The sequence below is a fragment of the Pongo pygmaeus genome, chromosome 5 (assembly GCF_028885625.2).
Source record: "Pongo pygmaeus isolate AG05252 chromosome 5, NHGRI_mPonPyg2-v2.0_pri, whole genome shotgun sequence".
Classification (NCBI taxonomy): domain Eukaryota; kingdom Metazoa; phylum Chordata; class Mammalia; order Primates; family Hominidae; genus Pongo; species Pongo pygmaeus.
The window spans coordinates 1,360,261-1,379,096 of record NC_072378.2 but is presented as its reverse complement, the minus strand read 5'-3'; positions in this window follow the sequence as shown (position 1 = coordinate 1,379,096).

Here is an 18,836-nt window from a genome sequence, read left to right as displayed (position 1 = left end):
CAGCAATAGAAGACCCATTATTAAGGGGCCTTGAGCCTTTCTGGCTCCAGGGACTTGAGCACAGCCTCTGACCACACATTGGCTAAACAACAGTTACTCTGACCCAAGGCTGACCCCTAGGAAGCCAGGTCTACAAATAAAATCATACTGATTCCTGGTCATTTGGAAGACTGTACACACGCCCAAGGCTACACCTTTTTAGGAAAGAGACACTGAGCTACCAGACCCTGGCTAAAGGCAGGGCAAAATCATGAACTCTCTGAGCAGTGAAAGCAATCTGCAACCACACACAGAAGCAGTGCTAAAGGTGAAAATCTAATTGGCTAAGCAGCTTAAGCACAGTCTTTGACCAATAAGTGGTTTATGCAGACCCGGGGTGAACCCTAGGATGCTGGGGTAAAAGACATACCCAAGGGGAAAATAGCTGAGCCGGGACATCACACTGCAAGGAAAATAAGACTTCACAGATTCAGCCCAGCCACGTCACTAATCAAGTAAACAACCAAAATGACAAAAAAAAAAAAAAAAAAAAAAAAAAAATCAAGCCACCAAATAGGATGTCAGTATTCAGAGTTACTACAAGGTACTATTTAATGTCCAGTTTTCAACAAAAAATTAGGCTTACAAACAAACAAAGAATAGCTGATACCCAGGAAAAACAACAGGCAATAGAAACTGCCTTTAAGGGGGCTCAGATGTTGGACCAAGCAGGTGCATACTCAAAGTAGGATTGTAAATGTGTTCAGAGGACTAAGGAAACCACGTGTAAATAATTTTAAAAGGGTTTGATAGCAATGACTCATACATAGAGACCGTCACTAAAGAGAGGAATTACAAAAAGGAGCCAAATGGGAATTTTGAAATTGAAAAGCACAATGACAAAAATTTAAAAATCGCTAGAAATGCTCAACAGGAGATTTGAGTTGTTCAAATAAAAAGGATCAGCAAACTTTGAAGGTAGATATACAGGATAGGTAGAAATTATTCAGCTTGAGGAACAGAAAGAAAAAAATAAAGAAAAATGAGCAGAGCCCTGGAGAAATGTTGAACACAAACTCAGCATACGTAAGCACACACAATGGGAGCACCAAAGAGGCCGTGGAAGACCTCTCTCTACAAAACTGTTAAAATGGGAGTATTTCAGCTACTCCAGAGGTATTACCTATAACAGATTTTCCAAACTTAAATTTATTATTATTATTATCATTATTATTCTTTAAGAAACAGTGTCTTGTTCTGTCACCTGGGCTGGAGTGCAGTGGTGCAGATTAAAGTTCACTGCAGCCTCAACCTCCTGGGCTCAAGCGATCCCCCTGTCTCTGCCTCCTGAGTAGCTGGGACCACAGACACGCACCACTGCCTCCAGTGCTGAGTAATGATCTCATCTCTGACATCTCCACCTATTGTCAAAGGAGGCATCATTCTGGGGGAGGAGTCCTGTGAAGACCTGGATGATCTGGGGAATAAAATGAGGAAGTAATTGGGAGAACTGACAGACATTTCTATAACAAACCTTTTCCATTCCCATCAGCTTAATTTTGTGATGGAGTTTTCCAGAAGCTATATCTACAAAGCACAAAAAGTAGGAAAAGAATTAATTGAATTAATTCCAAGCTATGTTGCATTCTGGCAGTGGTATATTTATCCTGTTACATTTTAAAATGAGAAAATTCAAACTGGACGCAGTAGCTCACACCTGTAATCCCAGCACTTTGGGAGGATCACTTAAGCCCAGGAGTTTGAGATCAGCCTGAGCAACACAGCAAGACTCCATCTCTACAAAAAATAGAGTGAGTGTGGTGACATACACCTGTAGTCCCAGCCACTTGGGAGACTGAGGCAGGAGGATCCTTTGAGCCCAGGAGTTCTACAATGAACCACGATCACGCTACTGCATTCTAGCTTGGGTGACAGTGTGAGATCCCAACTCAAAAAAAAAAAAAAAAAAAAAAAAGAGGGAGAGAGAGAACATTCATCATGAGTGATACATTTCCAATTAAAATTTCCTCCTTGCATTTGATAACACAATTTTTAAATCGGCATTTATAACAGTTATGTTGTTTTCATTAGGTGCATACAATAACAACATTGTAATCATGACTCAAACCAGAAAATACTTCAAACCCCTGAAGTCTTTTGATCACAGGGAATAGAGACCTTTTTTTTTTTTTTGAGACAGGTTCTCACTCTGTTGCTCAGGCTGGAGTGCAGTGGTGCAAGCACGGCTCAATATAGCCTCAACCTCCTGGGCTCAAGCAATCCTCCTGCCTCAGCCTCCCAAGTAGCTGAGACTACAGGCACACCCACCATGCCTGGTTAATTTAAAAAATTATTTTTTAGAAATGGGATCTCATTATGTTCCCCAGGCTGGCCTTGAACTCCTGGCCTCAAGCAATCCTCCTGCTTAGGCCTCCTAAAGTGGTGGGATTAGAGGCGTGAACCACCGTACCCAGCCTCCAAACTTTATTGACTGAGAACTATGATAAGCAATACATTTTACATTGCAACAATCTGACACACATATGTGTGTGTGGATTGGACACAGAAATTTCTTGAAATAATACTTATTCTTACTATATATGATTTACTCCAATTTAAAAAATTCTATTTCCTTAAATTTTTTAAAATTTTATTTTTATTTAATTAATTTAGGTATTTCTTTTCTTTTTTTTAATTTTTAAGTTTTTAATTTTGCAAGATACAGAGTCTGTGTTGCCCGGGCAGGAGTGGCTATTCACAGGTGTGATCCCACCACTGATCGGCACAGGAGTTTCAGCTGCTCTGTTTTCAAAGCAGGCTGGTTCATTCCTTCTTAGGCAGCCTGGTGATCTGCTGCTCTTGATGTTGAACTTAGTGCAGATACCTGATGGGTGTCACCCGATGGGCACCGCGCACTACAGGGCAGAACTCCTGGGTTCAAGCAATCCTTGAGCCTCCCAAGCCGCTGGGACTACAGGCACATGCCACCCTGGCTGGCTATTTCTTTTAAAATTTTCTTTATATTGGTGGTCACAGCCCATTGCAATGATCTCAGGACCCTCTAATGGGCAGCCTGCTGGATGAGAAATGCTGTGCTAGAGGGTGCTTCTGCCTACTCTTTTTTTTTTTTTTTTTTGAGTGGAATTTCACTCTTTTTGCCCAGGCTGGAGTGCAGTGGCATGATCTTGGCTCACTGTAACCTCTGCCTCCTGGATTCAAGCGATTCTCCTGCCTCAGCCTCCTGAGTAGCTGGGATTACAGGTGCACACCACTAAGCCTGACTAATATTGTATTTTTAGTAGAGACAAGGTTTCACCATGTTGGCCAGGCTGGTCTCCAATTCCTGACCTCAAGTGATCCTTCCACCTCGGCCTCCCAAAGTGCTGGGATTACAGGCGTGAGCCACCGCGACCGGCCTCTTCTGCCCACTCTTAACCAAAAGATCAAGAAATGCCTTGTCCTGCAGAACCAGCGGGTTCTCAGCATCTCTTGCCTGCTCTTCAGTGCTCTTGTATCCTGCCTGATTGGTGCGTTTCCTTCAATATTTATTCATCCCACCAGTGAAGGTAACAGTGATTTGCTGAGCACTAACTGTATACCAGACACTGTTCTGGGCTCTCAGAATACGTTGTGGAACAAAATAAGCAAACAGATCCCTGTCTTTGTTATTCTCAAATCCTGGTTGAGGGAAACGGATAGTAAGCAAGGTAAATAAGTGGAATCAATTGCTTGTTACATGGTGACGGGGGCTATGAAGTAAAATAAAGCCAGGACAGAGGTTGCAGTGAGCCGAGATCGTGCCTCTGCACTCCAGCCTGGGCGACAGAGCAAGATTCCATCTCAAAATAATAAATAAATGAAATAAAGCCAGGAAAAGGGAATGGGGGGGTGTGGGGTGCGTGCTTGAGTAAAGACTGAGAAGAGATGAGAAATGAGCCTCAGAAATTATAGGCAGAGGGAGCAGCAGGTGCAAAGGCCCTGTTGGGCGACCATGTCTGGAAAATTCAAGGAGTTACAAGGACAGAATGGCTGGGGTGGCCCGAGCAGGAAGAATAGACAGAGAGGCCAGAGAAATAACAGGATCAAGTTACACAGGGCCTCGCCACCTATGTAAGACTTTGCTTGGCTCACAACCCTTGGAGAGTTCTGAGCAGTGGGTTGGTGTGATCAGACACATATTTTAACAGCATTGCTTTGGCTGCTATGTGGAGATTAGGATGAAGGGTGCAAGGAAGGACCCAGGGACACCAATTAGAAAGCCCATATAGCACACAGGTGAGAGAAGAGCAGGGTGGTCAGCCCAGGGCACAGCGGTGGAACTGGCAAGTGCTAGCTGCCTTCGGTGCTATCTGGAAGGTAGAGCTATGGGACCTGCTCATGGGTCGGATGTGGGGTTCAAGAGACAGGACTCATGGAGGGGTCCCTCCTCTAACACAAGGGTGCTGGCCTTGAGTCCCATTCCATTCAATGTAATTTTAGCTGGTGGGGACTGACAGAGATATTTACACTAAAAAAGAAGGTGCTGGAAGCTCAAGATCCCATCTCCACTTAAAAAAAAAACAACAAAAAGAAACAGAAAACAACAACAGCAGCAACAGAAAACCAGCTCTGATTCTCGGATTCTGGCAGGAGAGGGAATTGAAGCAAATGCATGGATGCAGCCCCCGTCCCAATGCCCTTCTCTGTCCCCAAATCTCATGCTCCTGGCCACTCTGATGCAGTCCATGTGTGGCCCTGGCTTACTGCTAGCAGAGCTGCTATGTCCTAGATAACGGTGGTTTCCAGTTTTCTTCTTTAATCTGAGCAAAAGGAAAGTGATGGGGGAGACACCAGGTATTCCCTGTTTGTGCCCTGCCTGCGTCTGGACAGAAGGAAACTCTCCCTTGGCTATCTGTGACGTTTCTGCCCTGTCTGCTCATTTCTGCATCTTGAGGGTGGCTGAGAATGGGACAAAGAGCTCCACTCCATCACTACAAGGTGAGGACCACCTTCCAGGGTGTGCCGATGTCCCCCTGCGGCTGCCCCAGTGCCACCTGGGACCTTCTGGGCTCTCTGCACCCAAGTCTGAGGCAAGGAGGCCAGATAGCCTTGTTCTTCCTGACGCGGCCAGTCTGGGTGTCTGGGCGGGGGTACAAGGAAGTCAGTGCCCTATTTTTCCATTTCTGACCATCTAGTTTCACTGATACTGTTTTTAACAAATGCTACACATTTGTGCTCTGGAGGGACTATCTTTATATAGCTAGCAGAACTAAATGAATCCTTTCAGGGATCCCAACATGAATTATTGGCTTTAATGGCTTCTCCATTCTGCTTAAGCAGAATTCCATCTTGCAGTTTGTAACACTTGCTTCACTGGTGCCTCCTTGCTCCCCCCAGCTTCATTCTTCAGTGCTTCGCCTGAATGTGGAGGGATGCCATGCTGTTCAAGACAGTCTTGCAGGGAAAAATAAACTACATGTTTTTGGTGACTGGACGGGATTAGGCCACCCCGTATGCCCTGTAAAACATGTAGCATGCACACTTTCTGCTAAGTAGAAAATGGAGAATGCAGAAGTGGAAAGCCTTGTAAAGAAAACCACATGTTCTGGCATGCAGGTCACTTGCTATCCTCCCGAGAGGTGTCTTCAGTTCTGGCTTGGACATGCGGATCCATCAATGCCACCTCCGGCAGCACTGCTGGGATTCAAATGCGAGACATGGCCTCTTGGCAGGCAGCATGGTCTTAGCGTTCTGCACTCTCCCAGTCCCAAACCAGCAGGCTGCTTTCTTACCTCGTTAGCATTTTGACTGGAGCAGTTCTTGATCAGTGGTTTCTTTGAGCAAATTGTTCTTCAGATGGATGGGTCAATGCTTGCCCAATGAAATAATTCTTGTTAAATCAAGGTTATTCTAGATAATGCTTCCCTCCATGGAATTCATTTTTCTGTGTCTAAGTGAGATGTTGAAGTGCATTATGCACTGACGAAATGCATTTGCATTAGGAGAGGTTAGATAAAGGGGCTTCCCTGCTGCTGAGGGTCTCTTCTGGTCCATCTGGTGCTGCTGCCACTGGGATTCCCAGCCCATAGGCTTCAATACAGGTCCTCTTGTGGTTTTCATGCAAGTCCTGAGCAGGAAAAAAGACTTAAGGATCTGGCCAGAGAAGGTTTTCAGAGCCAAATATGCAGGCTTTTTTTTTTTTTAATGGACTTTGCTGATTTTGGCAAACTCTTCCATTTATAACACTTAGTACATTTACAAATAATAATGTGAGTTGACACAGGAGAGCAAGTGTTTCCTGATGATACAGTCAGATTTCATTGTTTATGATACCACCACAAAAAGAGGCAATTTCAATGTTTTGCACACATGCATTGTTTCAATAACATGTTTTTGCCAGGCGAATTAGTAGCACATGGAGATGGGTGTTATATGTGTCGGTGTGAGCACTGACAAAGTCTTCCTCAGTTGAGATGGTTTATACACTAAACTGGACCATTTGCAGATTGGTACACAGAAAGTGACTAAGTGCAGAGAATACTTTGACAGATATTTTAAAAACAAGCATACAAAAATAATTCTTGGAGTAATAGGCAGTAAATTTAAAAGAATAAAATGTAAAAAGATAGATTCATGATTTTTAGGAGCCAGTGACGCTATTTCACTTGTTGTTACAAGCTCGTGCATGGAGTCCAGGCTTCTTCTAGTATAGTAGGTCCAAATGAGGTGAGTTGCTATGTGGAGGTGCAGAAAAACTTGAAGAAACAGCCAAAGCCAATTGAAGCATGAAAATATTTTGAAGACTTACACTGATGTCATGGATGTGAGGTAAAGCAGAGAGAATTCCTGTTCAGTATACCCTTCATCCAGCTTTCCCTAATGTTAGCATCTGACACATTCGTATTACAATGGTCAAAATCAGGAAATTAACATTAGTCCAATATTAAGTAAAGTACAGACCTTAGTTGGTTTTCTATTAATGTCCTTTTTTCTGTTGCAGGATGCAATCCAGGGTCCCATATTACAGTTAGCTGCCATCTGTCCTGAGTGTCCTCCAATTATCACAGAGACCATTAGTAACAACAATGACAATTGTTACACTTTACATTTCCACCTCATCTCACGGGATTATACTGCTTAGGTTTCATCCTAGGGATGTAGGATTCCGTCTCACAGCGCAGCATCTCAGGAGTCAAAGCTCTGCGAGCTAACTTCTCTGGCGTGAAGCTCTCTGATAGCTTCTCTGTGTTCATGAGACTTAGCCATCAAGAGATTGGGAGTTCTTTGATTCGTGAGACTATTCAATATCAGAATAGCACTAATTGCATTCTACACATCTTCATACGGAGAATAGTAAATAAATAAACACATCAACAAATAAATAACTACCGTTTACTGGGAATGCCAGGAAATATGAATCTGATTTATTTTTCTGTTTTCTCTTTTTACAGTTTCACTATGTTTTATTTTTTCATATAGCCCCCCATTCTGTTTCTAATCTCTGAAAGAAAAGTCATCATGGATGGTGGCACTTTAACTTTTTACGGTTGTGGTTTCTGGCATTGTCCTTTGACATTACTGTTACAATGATGATAATAAAGATAATGAAAATATTTTATATGTAATTTCTATCCTGAAATTTATAGGGCTTTAATATTTCTTCCCTTACTCATCCTCAGAGCATACCTGGGAAGTAGGCGAGAAAAATGTTAGTACCTCCATCATGTGGGCGACATCTGTCATTTCAATTTGATATTTGCATCGACTTGGACACCCGCTCTCACCTCTTGGCAATGCTTTGTTTCCTTGGCTCTTAGGACGGAACATGCTGCTGGTTTTTCCATGTCTCGGTCTCCTTCTGCTGAGTATTCTTCTATTTCAGTCATGGGTGTAGCAGCCCATTTCAACATACTGAAAACACCCTAGGTAAGTATCCATCCCTGTACCTCTGCTCCATTTAAATGGCAGCTGCTCTAGGTTCCAGGTGGCAGTGTTAGCACCTGTTCGTTTACTAATGGAGGTCTAGAACCTAAGGTGCAGCATCTGGCAAAGGGTATGGGCTTGGGAATTACCTGCTGAGTAAACCTCGTTCCAATCCTGTCTGTCTCTCCAAACTCCAGACCACATATCTGACGACTTGCTCAACATCTCCAGATTAACAGCTTGCAGGACTTCACACTTGACATTTCCCAAGCCTGCTTCCTGCCCAGGATGCCCTTTTGTAGAAAGCAGCCCCACCGTACAAGCCATTGTCAGGCCAGCTTCCTAGGAGACTGACTCTGGTCCTCACTTCACATATTAATTCACCGCCAGATCTTGGTGTTTCTCTTTCCTGAATAGTTCTCACACTTATCCATGTCTCCTTCACCCCCACTGGCACGACCCGGATGTGGAACAGCACCAGCTCTCTCCACTGCAGCCCCTTCCCTGGCTTCCAGTCTCATTCCCCGTCAGTCCCTTCTCTTCTCTGCCACCAGGGTAGAACTTTTTTTTTTTTTTTTTTGAGAAGGAGTCTTGCTCTGTCGCCCAGGCTTTAGTTCAGTGGCACGATTTTGGCTCACTGCAACTTCTGCCTCTCAGGTTCAAGCGATTCTCCTGCCACAGCCTCCTGAGTAGCTGAGATTACAGGCGCCCACCACCACACCTGGCTAATTGTTACTTTTTTTTGGTAGAGACAGTGTTTCACCATGTTGGCCAGGCTGGTCTTGAACTCCTGACCTCAGGTGATCCACCCGCCTGGGCATCCCAAAATGCTGGGATTCCAGGAATGAGCCACCACACCTGGCCCCAGGATAGAACTTTTAAAATGCAACCTGGTCAGCATTGTGGCCCAAAAGCCTTCACTAGTTTCCCAGTTCACTCAGGAGAAAGCCATATTTTTCACAGTTTTTGACTCGTGTCAATTGTAAGGAAGACTTCTTACATCTAAACCCAACAAACACACACACACACACGAGTGCACACACATGCACACACACATACTTTGATGGGTCATGAAGCTCAGATAAGGAATAAAGATGCATAGGATAAAGATAAACGTAAGAGTAAAGTGCATCTGCACTGCGTTCCTCTCCCCACCACCCTTCCTGGCCTCTCGCTGCCAGGTCTGAAGGGCTGTGTTCTCACATGGTGAGACGTGAGGTTTCCTCCACCTGCAACGACCCCATCCCCAGCAAACATCCCCCTCGCCTCTGACACTCCAACCTTTAGGGCTCAGCCGACATGTGCCTTCTCCATGGAGGCTGTGCCCGACACACCCTCCCTCCTCCCAGCCGTAGCTCCAGTTACCCCGTTAACTTTCAGCCTGTGTGTCACTTATCAGATGAATAATGATGTTTTCGCTCCATGAGGGCAGGAGCTGTGTTTGTCTTTCTCATTGCTGTATTCAGAGTGCCTGGCCTCAGACAAGTACTAGGTATTTGCTAAGTTACCAGATTGATTAATCAGACTCTTTCTGTGTCCTGCTCAAGCTCGTGAGCTTAAATCTGTGAAGATAAAAACATTGCTTCCCAATTGAAAATGAATTATTTGGCAGTGTGAAACTGGTTTGGGTTTCTCAGCTGGGTTTCCAGGAGTACCGTATCTTATATAGTTCAAGAGGACATTTATAGAACTGTAAATTCATGCGTACTTAATGCTTAACTGTTTAAATTGCCTTACAATAACTTTAGTACATCATAAATGTCTAAGTTAAACAGCCCTTGGGTTCCTAAGATAAAAAGCAGCAGATGAGATTTTATGATCAAATTGAAAATTAAATTGTAGATCTATACAATATATAAATTCTGGCAATACAATGTTTACCTTAGTTGAAAATGTTATTTCGCTCATACAGTTCGGTATATTTTGAGCATCAACATAACTGTGTGATTATTGATACATTACTTTTATCCAGCTAGATACATTATACCAAAATAGTAAAAACTGGAGAGAAACTTTTAATAACAACTTTATTAATCCATTGGCCAAATACATGTCATTATTAGAATGACATGGAGACCAAGATCTTAGGTTAGAGGAGTCTAACATTACTCTTTAGCATTTTCTTATTGTTTTATCATTGTAATGCTCTGCCTTATATTTCATTTGTCAAAATTTCTCAGCATAATTGATTCTTAGAAATCTTCTTCATCGTACCCCAAACCCTCCATATCATCCTCTGAAGGCAATTGTCCAGCCTGTACCTCCCTTCTGAGGCGTGTGTGCTGGAGCAGGCTCAGGCCTGGCTGAAGTCATGTGTTTCATGCTCCAACAGCTAGAATGATGAGAAGGGCCTCACGTATGTGGAGTTGGAATCTGGCCCCTCCCACACAGCTTTGGACTCCTGGCTCTCTCTCTATCTGACTTCTGAATCCAACAGAACAAGGCCAAGTCTGTTTCCAAAGCCAGCTCCCCGGGAACTTGAAGGCAGCGGCTCACATCTGCTAGAATGTCCTCCAGCTGCCCTCGATTCCAGCCAGTTATCCCTAGTGTGGCATGATTTCTGCCTCCGTCAAAGACTTGGTCTCCCTTCTTGGAATCTAGGAAACCCACACTGCTTTTCAGAGGGAAAAAGGGAGCCACTTAGTCAGTGCATCAGCCAGGGCCCAACAGGGAAATTTGAACAGGGAAAGTTTAATATAAAGAATTATTAGCCAGACACAGCAGGAGGCTGAGGCAGGAGAATCACTGGAACCCGGGAGGTGGAGGCTGCAGTGAGCCGAGATCGTGTCACTGCACTCCAGCCTGGGCAACAGAGCGAGACTCCATCTCAAAACAGAAAACAACAACAACAAAAAGAACTATTAACATAACAGAGGACTGGAGTCCTGAAGGATTGGCTAGTTAGAAGTGGACTCAAGAGTAAAGAAATAGCATATATATAAGGAGTGGCCAGCCCCCCATGGGCTGAGATACATTTCCCAAGAAAGGGCTCCTATTCCCCAACCTGAGGTTCAGACCTAGTTAGAAAGATCTAATCAGCCATGGTTATGGCTTCCTGAATGGCAGAGAAGCTGCTCTGGTAGTGTGTGGGAGGACTTTCTGGAAATCCATCCTTCAGAACTTGCTAGAAATCTCCCCTCTAGTATCAGGAGAAAAGTATTCACCAAGAGACATCTTCAAAGGCCTGAACCCAAGGTGGGGGTCTGGAAGGGAGTTCCTGGCCACTGGGGATTGCTGGCTGCCATGTCCTGCAGGAGCCTCGACAAGAGGGCCCACTGGAACCAGGACAGAAAGCCCCTTCCCCCTATAATCTTCCTCTAATGCCCTCCACTGACTAAGCGTAGCTCTGCCAGCTGGCAAAAGAAGCACACTTAGTGCGCCAGCTATGTTTTGTAGGTAGACAATGAATGGGTGAATATGGAGCTGTTGATAAACTGACAGTGGGCACAGGTGATGGACAGGTGGCTTGGGTCATGCCATGAACACATCCCTGTGTTTGCCCCGAATCCCTGCCTCCCGCTGAAGCTGAGTCATGTTGGTGCTGTGAACACTTTGGGCTGGAGGGAGCATCCGGAGTGGGCAGACCCGCACGGTGAGGGAGCATGAGACATGGCTGCCGTGGTGTGGCTGGGAGGCTCGTGTGACCCCCTGGCCCCAGATGGCAGATGCCTGGGAAAGAGTACTGGGCTATGTGCTCACATCCTGCCCTCTCCTCACCCTGGCCACGTCCCACCCAGGTTGAAGGCCCTGCAGCAGCGGGACACTTGACCTCTGTAAGATGAGGCTCTGCTCTGCTGAAGTCCCAGGTAACTGCAAGGGTCCAGTGAGACAATGGGAGAGTAGGATGCAGGTGTGAGCTGCTGGCGGGGCTGTTTCCCGCTAGTAATATGAGTCAGCTTGGTCCCGGGTCTTTGTTCGTGGATGGCTTTCTGCTTCCGAGATAGAGTCTATGGTGGAGGAAAATAACCTCACGCATTAAAGAAAGTAGTTTTGAGGGGTTTAGGTGCACTTGTCCATTGACCTGGGTCTCTGACTCTCTCCAGTGATAAAGCACACATTATGACCCAGACTCCCCCAGTCACACCCAAGGATGCTTGCCCTGTGCCTAACAAATTGCTGCAGGCCTGCAGGCCTCAGGAAGAGCAGCCCATCTCAAATAAGAAGGTTTCAGAGGCAGGAACAGTGAGTAAGGCACAATCCCACAGACGCCCAACTCAGACCAGCAGGATCTGAGGCCAGGGCCTGGCAGATGGAGCTGAGGGGAGAGCCTGCAAGTTCCCTTTTTGAAGAATTTGGTAGCACAACACAGGCACAGGAGAGCTTGAAGTGCAGACACAAAGGGGACACCTGGGGAAGCTCGGATGTTGAAAACAACCACGTGGTAGGGAGGATGCTGTGAGGTGGCCTGACAGAGGAAAAAGAGCTTTCCCAGATAAAGGATTCAGCTCTGTTGCTGTGAACTGAGCTTCTACTCCAAGGACAGGCACTCTCCCTGCGGGATGCTGCGGAGCCCCCTGGCTTGTACCAGACACCCCTGCAATCTGGGCCTGGGCTGTGTCTCACAGCGCTGGCCAAGAGAGCCGCTTGCCAGTGGTTTCCTTGCTCTACATAAACCAGACACGGGCTCTGCTTGCCAAGCGCACTTTGCTGTCAGGCTGGGGGGGCTGGGGCCTGGCTCTGGGCTCTGCAGAAGGGAAAGTCAGTGTGCCCATCTGCTGCCTACACTGGCCCTGCCCGGCTGGCCCAGCCTCACACACATCATTCATGACAGGAGCTTGCAGAGCTGAGTGAAATGCAACATCCTTAATGGAACACTGAGTGTCCTGTTTGTCCCTTTTTTCCAGCAGGTGGGACTCGTGCCTAACCTAACAGCCTGACCATGGGAGCCATCTGTGTTGGTGCCTGAAAAACTGTGGCAGGTTTGGCCCTCCCCCCAGCACCCTGAAGAAGAGGCCCTGGGGTAACACGCGCAGGCGTGACCTAGGACTCCAGCCTCCTTGGCCGGTTGTCATCACACCCCTGGGGCTTTTCCTATTCTCATGATCACGGGAGGTGGGCACTAGTATTTCCATTGTACACAAGGGAGGAGTTCACATAATCGTAACTTTCATTCTTGTCCCTGTATAGTATTTCAATTTCAGTTTAGCGCATATGATTGGGGAATGTGAATTACAGACAGTTCAGTCTTCCTTTTAAGGAGGTATGATGGGTTGAATTATGTCCCCTGAAGTTTATATGTTGAAGTTCTAAGCCCCAGTACCTCAGAATGTAACTCTATTTGGAGATAGGATCTTTAGAGGAGCAAAGGAGTAAAAATGTAATCTTTAGAGTGGGCCCTAATCCCACCTGACTGGTGTCATTATTAGAAGAGGAGATGAGGATACAGACACACACACAGGGGAGGTGATGTGAGGACACAGGGAGAAGACACCACTTACAAGCCAAAGAGAGACCTCAGGAGAAACCAACCCCATAGACACCTAAATCTTGGACTTCCAGCCCAAGAATGGTGAGAAATAAAATTCTGTTTAACCATCCTGTCTGCAATATTTTGTTATGGCAGCCCTAGCAAACTAGTATAGGAGGTCAGGCAGTGTTCTAGCTTTTCATTGCTGCACAACAAATTATTCCAAAACCTAGTGGTTTAAAATAACAGTCATATATATACATATAGTTCATGACTTTGTGAGTCAGGATTTCAGGCAGGGCTCAGCCAGGCAGTTCTTCTTCTCTGTGTGGAATTGTCTGGCATCACTTGATGGTATTCAGTAGGCAGACTGGCCAGTCTGGGTGGTCTGAGACTCACATATCTGATGCTGAGGATGGGGTGTAGAAAGTGAGACACCCGAACACAGCTGGGCTTAAAGACTGGAGTGCAGCTGCAGTCCACAGCCTCAGGGTAGCTGGACTTCTTATATGGTGGCTCGGGGATCTAAGAGTGAGGGTTCCAAAGAGCAAATGTAGGGCTATTTATGACCTCACAGTAGAATGCAGCATCATTTCCACCACCATTCTCTACTAGTCAGAGGAGCCAAGAGCCCACTCAGCTTTAAAGGGTGCAGGGAATTGTCCCCACCTCTCAGTAGGAAGAAAGGCAAAGACCTTAGTGTCCAACTGCCCTATGTGGCACCTTGGGGAGATCATGTGGGGCATGTTGGCATTCGGTGTATACCAGCCCCTGTCATTTCAGTAACAAGCTGACTGGCTTTGGACAAATCCCTTGGGCTTTAGCTTCTACCCTGTAAAAACGATAAGAGAGATCAAAGGATCTCAGAGATGTTTCCAGTGCTAAGATTGTAGGAATGGATGTACACCAGTAAAGTCTTATTCAAATGCTGTCTAAGTGTATCAAATATCTCCTGGGAAGTCAAGGGTGTGGTGTCTGAGAGGGTCTGAGAAGGAGGGATGCATTTTGCTCTGCATTTGTGGTTGAATGACTAGAACTGGATTTGGGGCAGCTTCTGCTATCTGCTTCTCTCTGGATCTGCTGGCTCATGTGCCTGGGCCCTGATATGCTTTTGGAGGTAGAAGGGGGGCTTCCCATGTGAGAACGATGACAACCATTCTCATAACCACCATCAGAATGTCTGGAGCTGTGGGGCACAGGACAGGGGACAGATGAGAGTCCCAGAACAAGTGGCAGTGGTGAATGAACAAGCCACTGTTAGGCTGATGGGGATAGGGAGGTGAGGACACTGGAGCAGGTCTCTAGGGACACCTGAGTGCCTGGGAGTTTGGTCTCTGAGTAAGGGAGGATGTAACTATTCACTGTGGTGTTTACTTATTTATCTCTACTTAGAAAAATAACGAGTGCCTAATGGAGCCCATCAGAGTGGGCACAGGAACTCGGGTGTGAGTCCCTTAAGTCTGGAGAAGGCACTCTTTCATTTTCTGTTGGGGGTGGGGGGTGATGGTGGGGTGGAAAAAGGAGCAATGAGGCTACTGGATCACAGTGCGGGTGGGTCGAGGGGGACTTCATGTGATAAGATCCAGATCCTGTTGGCTGGTAGGAGAGGGAGCTGTGGTTTGTTGTAGGGTAGATCCAGCTAGTGAGTAATGGAGAAGTGGTTCAGGCCAGGATGGAAACCCGGAAGCCCAGATGGAACCTTTGGCTATAAAGTGAAGTGCTCTTCTAGCACAGGATTCCAGAAGGGCTTGAGCAGATGGTGTCATGTTGGAGAGAACGAGAGCCGGGACCCAGGCAGGACTGAGAACTCTAAGAGTCCATGGTGTCAAAAGCAATGCCTCAAGTCTATTTCCTTTTTGATTCTTGCATAGTAGGGGTGATCCTCTTGCTGCAAATTTCAGTACGCTCCTGAGTGCTCAGAGCATCCGCGGATAAAATGTGTTGAGCATGCTTAAGGGGGCTCTGATGGAGCAGCAACACGGGTGTGGAGACAAGAGGAAGTTTCCACAGCAGAAGTCAGCACGGACCCCCACAGGGAAGGAGGACACACATAGTCTGGGGCCATGTCACCAGCTCCTCTGTCCACCTGGAGACACACTGTCTTGTTGAAGCCCTTCTCTGCTTAGACCTTGGAAGTTCAGGTCGTCATAAGGGAGACTGACACTGGATGTGGGTAGCACCGGTCAGGTTCCTCTTTGCAGGTATTTGGTTTCCTTACATTCATGTCATACAAGGGTCCCTAACCCCCAGGCCACGGACTGGTACCAGTCCGTGGCCTGTTGGGAATCGGGCCACACAGCAGGAGGTGAGCGACAGGTGATCGACCAGTCCTGCCTGAGCTTCTCCTCCAGGCACATCAGCGGTGGCATTAGATTTTCCCAGGAGCACGAACCCTACTGTGAACTGCACGTGTGAGGAACATAGGTTGCACACGCCTTATGAGAATCTAAGAAATGCCTGATCATCTGTGGTGGAACGGTTTTATCCCAAAACTATCCCCCACCCCACCATCTGTGGAAAAATCATCTTCTACGAAACTGGTCCCTGGTGCCAAAAAGGTTGGGGACTGCCAATCTAATAGCTCTCTCCACTCTGTGACTCATTGTGTTTTATGTAAATCCATAGCCAATGATAAAAATGTGCCAAAGAAGAACTTGAATTATGATCAAGTCTCTCAAGATGATTCAAGTGGGGTTGAGCTCAGAGGCTTGTACAATCACTTGGCTATCAAAAAGTCTTAACTCAGTGGGCATGGTGTGACCCTGTAATTCCTGCACCTTGGGGGGCTGAGGCAGGAGGACGGTTTGATCCCAGGAGTTCCAGACCAGCCTGGGCAACAGAGTGAGACTTGGTCTCTGCAAAAGAAAAAAAAATTAGCCGGGCATGGAGACTTGCACCTGTAGTCTCGGCTACTCAGGAGGCTGAGGAGGGAGGATCGCTTAAGCTCGAGTCCCAGGCTGCAGTGAGTCATGACATGACAACACTACTGCGCTCCAGCCTGGGTGACAGCAAGACCTTGTCTCAAAAAAGAAAAAAAAAAAAAGTCAATAACTCTTTAGGATAAGTTGATTGAGGGACTTTACATGGGAGCAGAGTTCTTTTCTCTTTGGCTTTTAGGATCAATAATTGAAAGTGACAGAAGCAGGGTTTTGTACCGGCAGGAAGCAGAAATCCCTAGCTCAGGGAGTGACCTGGCAAAGGGGACTTGTGCACCGGGCTGGTCAGTGACTCCAAAGGACCTTTCTTACTCCAAGGGCTCAGGATTCTATAATTCCAAGCCTCAACTTTTCTTCAAAGATAAGCCTTTGGATCCAAGACGTTCACACGGGAACTACAAGCCCTGCCTGCAATGTTTTAAAAAAAGGTTCTGGGGGATGTGTTTATGCATCCCCTGAGAAGAGACCAATTTAGTCCTAATTGTAGTTTCTTTACCTTCAAATAATAAATGTCAGACTTGCATGAGTCTGGACTTTTCACTCAGGGCTTATTTTCTAGGTGAAAGCTTTGCACCGTGAAAAAGTAAACACATCCCAGAGGGGCTGCAACACAGCAGCAGCCACTCCACAGATCTGGGAAAAACACTTCTGCCAACCCAGCGTGTAGCCAGGCTCCACAAAGCGAGGCACGGCACCGTGACCCATCCTCAGACCTGGCCGTGGACACTCTACTAGGGGGCTGTGACTTTCAAGCCTTTTTTTTTTTTTTAAACTGCAATTGACATTTCCAACCCAGCACATACCCATATACGTAACCAAAGCAAAAGCTTCACAAAATAGAGACCTACTTTACCTTCCTCCCCATGATCAACTCTGATATTTCCAATCATATTTTCTGGTGGGTCCTTTTATTTTCTACCTAATTTTTTAAAAATGTTGGTCACAGTTCACTAAATTGACTTCGTGATGCACTAATGGGGGTGAGACGCTTAGTGTGAAATTTTGAAGGAGACTGAATTCTAAAGGCAATCCATAGATTTAGGCATATTTTAGCCCCACTTCATGGATGGGAAAATCAAGGCTTTGTTGTTAATCAGTTTGTCAAAAGCTGTCAAGGCTGTCAGCATTGCTTGGGAAAATGAGATGAGAAGCTGAGATTTATATGGATGCATATGTCTATGTATGGGTATGGTCATTCACATTTATTGATTCAACATTTATTGCATGGTTACTATGCATCAGATGCTGCCTGACTCTATGGATATAAAAAATATAAAAATTAATAGTCCAGGGCTGGGTGCAGCAGCGTGTACCTGCAGTCTCAGCTACTTGGGAGGTTGTGGAGGGAGGATCACTTGAGTCCAGGAGTTTGAGGATGTGGTGCACTATGATTGCATCATGATCATCTGTGAATAGCCAATGCACTCTAGCCTGGGCAACATAGTGAGATCCCATCTCTAAAAAATTAATGTATTAATTAATAATTAATAAAATTAATAAATTAATAAATTCATTTTATTTATTTATATTATATAAATATATAATAAACATTATAAATATATTTATTATTATTATTTATTTATTATTAATCTCCTCAGTGAGATTAGAGCCAATTCAAGATGAAACTTTTTTCCTAGGGTCCCCTGAGCATGACTTTGGGAAACCTGGCCTTCGTGTATAGAATGAGGAGGCTGGTCTTTGGTGGGTGAGTGTCCTGTTGGCTTCGGCTGGGTGTGCATAAAATAAGGAGCATTTAGTTTCAGAGCCGCCACATGCAGAATGCAGCCTCCCTCCCCGCATTCCAAAGGATAGGAGCCCGGTGTGAGAAGGGGGCCAAGTTCCCTCTCCCTTTGCCAAAACCCTCCCATTTGGTGTCTCCTGAGCTCAGACAGAGGCCAGTGGCCGCACAGCATTTCTTTCTGTTAGTGGGAAGAGACAAGAGGCCCCTGAGTGCTGGATGGTGAGGTGTGACCACCAGGGAGGCCCACATGCTGGCCTGGCTCCGTAGGCCATTTGGGGACAGCCAGGCTTTGGTTCTTCTCTGATAAGCTGATGGTGTGAGGGGCGACCCTGCAGTCCCAGAAAGTACAGTAATAATAATCCCATGTCCTGGGCTCTTTGATCACTCATACGACCCATTCAACAACCCAAGGAAGGGGCAATGAGCCCCATTTTGTAGATAAGTAAAGCACTGTATAGTGAATATTGCCCAGGATCCACAGCTAGAAATGGCAGAGGATTAGCCTCGGTCGGCCTGTGGGTGAGGGCTGAGGCTAATCCTAAGGAAGACAGGAGCCTAAAAGAAACTGAGACTTGGCTGGAAGGCCCTGGGAGGGCAGGGTTTTCAGTTCCCTGTCCAGTCTTTACCAGCTCCCCTGCACTGTACCACCCTCTGCCCCTTTCTGCCCCACGCTGGGGCAGGCTAAGACGGGCCCAACGAGGACACGGTGAGTGCGCATTTTTGAGATCCAGTGGAGCTCGTGCACACGGCCCTTAACTCAGCCTGCGCCCTGGGCCCAGGCAGCTTGGGGAGCTCTTCTTCTCTTTCCCCAAGGCCCCACCTTAATTTGCAGAAACACATGAGCGTGACCTCCATCTGCAGTTCCTAGGAA